This window comes from Perognathus longimembris, chromosome 7 (assembly GCF_023159225.1).
Source record: "Perognathus longimembris pacificus isolate PPM17 chromosome 7, ASM2315922v1, whole genome shotgun sequence".
NCBI lineage: Eukaryota > Metazoa > Chordata > Mammalia > Rodentia > Heteromyidae > Perognathus > Perognathus longimembris.
Genome location: NC_063167.1, coordinates 19,671,504 through 19,674,629, shown reverse-complemented (window position 1 = coordinate 19,674,629; position 3,126 = coordinate 19,671,504). Strand labels below are relative to the sequence as shown.

At 43.1% G+C, this 3,126-nt stretch overlaps 1 pseudogene; it reads right to left on the bottom strand.

The window, feature by feature from the left end:
* Positions 1-358: 358 nt before the first annotated feature.
* Positions 359-1,522, bottom strand: LOC125355656 (annotated as a pseudogene).
* Between the last annotated feature and the right edge of the window lie 1,604 nt (positions 1,523-3,126).

Below are 3,126 nucleotides of genomic sequence, written 5' to 3'. Positions count from 1 at the left end.
GTGGCGCTGTGGCTCAAGTGGTAGAGTGCTAGCCTTGAGCAAAAAAGAAGCCAGGGACAGTGCTAAGGCCCTGAGTTCACGGCCTAGGACTGGCCAAAAAAAAAAAAAAAGTATTTTCTTGGGGCCAGGAGTTTGGCCTAGTGGTAGATTGCTTGCCTATCATACACAAAGCCATGGATTTGACTCCTCGGTACCACATCACAGAAAAAGCTGAAAGTGGCGCTGTGGTTCAAGTGGTACAATGCTAGCCTTGAGCAAAAGAAGCTCAGGGACAGTGCCCAGGCCTTGAGTTCAAGCCCCAGGACTGGCAAAAAAAAAAAAAAGTAATTTCTTGGCAATAACTTTATATAATGAATTCCTAATATCTAACATTACAAACCTTGGGGGTTTTGAGGTGAGCAGGACTCTCATGTAACCGGCATAAGTCCCATGATTTGAGCTCTTTAAATTACTTTTGTTATTTCTTTCTTTTTCTTGTGACAAAGACCTGTCATATGCCTTCCATAAATGCACTCAGTAAATGGAGAAATCAACTGAAACAAAAGCTAAACAGACACATTTCTTTTTCCTTCCTTCCTTTCTTTTTTTCTTTTTTTTGTCGGTCATGGGGCAGGCCTGGGTGCTGTCCCTGAGCTTTTTCTCTCAAGGCTAGCCCTCTACCACTTTGAGCCACAGTGCCACTTCCTGTTTTCTGGTGGTTAATTGGAGGTAAGAGCCTTATGGACTTACCTGCCTGGGTTGTCTTTGAATTGTGATCCTCAGATCTCAGCCTCCTGAGTAGCTAGGATTACAGGCGTAAGCCACCAGTGCTGGGCTAAGGCACATTTCTTAAGAGATTCCTTATAAGGCTTTTGCACTAGAACAGGCAAGTCCTTACTACTGGCTGCCTGTTTGTACTGTGAACAAACAGCCTCTTCTCCATATTACTGTGTGAATTTTGTGATTAAGGAGGCAGGCAGCAGCCCAAACCCAGTGGGTCAATTTCTTCTGCCCTAGACCACTGCAAACTGCTTGCCTTAGTTATTTTTAAGATAAGGTCCTGTGCTTCTTCTGCCTGGCTGCTGGGACCAATATTCTCTTATTTGTGTCTTCCTCCTAGCTATTATTACAGGTGTATATCACCAAGCCCAGTTTATTTTGTTGAGATAGGGGTCTTGCTAATTGTTTTCCCCTGAACTAGACTTGAGCTTTGATTTTTTTTTTTTGCCAGTCCTGGAGCTTGAACCCAGGGCCTGAGCACTGTCCCTGGCTTCTTTTTGCTCAAGGCTAGCACTCTGCCAACTTGAGCCACAGCGCCACTTCTGGCCTTTTCTATATATGTGGTGCTGGGGAATCGAACCTAGGGCTTCATGTATACGAGCCAAGCGCTCTTGCCACTAGGCCACATTCCCAGCCCTTGAGCTTTGATTCTTGTAACCTCTGCCTTCCCCAAAGCTGGGATTTCAGGCTGTGGCACCAATGTTCAGTCCCTTACTACAGACTCTTACCAAGTTGGTACTTGTTGGTACATACCAATGACCATTTGGGTATTTCCCTGTTCACTTAGACTTCCTTCCTAAGCCATTAGTTCTTACGTGAAGAGGCCAGGTTTGTTTTTCTCACAGCTGAACCCTCGGCAGGTATCCAGTGCCTTAGCACACAGTAGGTACACAATATGTGTTCACTGCACGAATGCTGAAAAATGGTGATCAGTGGGAACGTAATATAGTAGAAGTTTAGAAATATCTAAAAATTTAAAAAAATGATACAAGGTTACTTGTTGGCCCTAGTTTTACTTGTAGGGTTCTAACTTAAACCCATGAGAAGAGCACTAAAATGACTTTGGCACAAACTTATTCACGGTGGCTTTGACATAGTGACATATTGGAAAGAATCCAATTGTTCTTCCTTAGGCCTGCTCTCCTGGTGGAAAGCTACTAAGTTGTGAAAAGGAACGTAGGAGATGCACTGCTGTCCTGGCCTCCAGGACAGGATGTTAAATCAAAAACACAGGTGTGTAAGAAGGATTTATTTGGGCTCATGGTTTCAGTCCACCATTGCTGGAGCCCAGTGTTTTGGGCCTGGTGAGGCAGGGTAGAGAAAAGCTGCTCCCCTCCTTGTGTCCTGGGAGGAAAGAGGGGCAGGGGAGAGCAGGAGAGAGAGGAGAGAGAAAGGGGTGCTAAACTCACTATATCCTCTTCAAGGACACTCCCAAACCAGGCTCTACTTCCTACCACAGCCTCTAACAGCGCCCCCTGCTGGGGATCGAGCCCTTTAGACATGAGCCTTTGGAAATATTTAAGATCCAACCCTTAACAAAGAGGTATAAATATGTGTACAAGTTTATGTTTGCAAAACAGAACCCGTGGAAGGATAAACAAACAAGCAAAGAACAATAAAAATGATTACTTGCAGGGGAAGCAACAGGGTAGAGGGATAATGATGGGAATGAAATTGTCTAGATACATCCTTTTATGTGGCTTTGACTTTGGAATCATATAAATATTTAATGCATTCCAAAATAACATTAAATCAAAAGCAAAGGAGGAAAAAAATGCAGTCCCTGAAGTTTGAAAGCAATCTGAAATGAAAGACCTTAAATGTATATCAAGTTGGTGATACAGCCACTTGGTGAAAATCGTTGTTTTCATGCCTTTCCCTTACATATTGACTGTTCAGCCTTAAAGGAAGTTATTTTTGTGTTTTTTTTAAGAGAAGAAGAGCTTCAAAGGCATCTCAGAACTTCATTTGAAAGTCTTATTGCCAGTCAAAAAAGGTACTGACATTATTTTTGAAACTATTTTCTAAAAATCACAAGATAATGCAAATAAGTAATTATGTTAATGCTAGAATCTAACATCTTCCACGTTTGAGGAAGGAGATAGGAGGATAGGATCAAAGAGATTGACTAAGAACCCTGAAATGTTATATCTGAACTGAAAAGATAAGCAGAAACTCATAATCTTTCTGTTTTTCCTGTTCAGAAGGATGGATTTGCACTGGGTGTGGTGGTACATGCCTGTAATCCCAGCTACTCAGGAGGCTGAGGCCCAAGGAACACCATTCAAAGCCAGCCCAGCAGGAAAGGCCATGAGACTCTTATCCCCAAATGATGGCCAATGATAGGGCCACTGGTTGGCCGGCTGC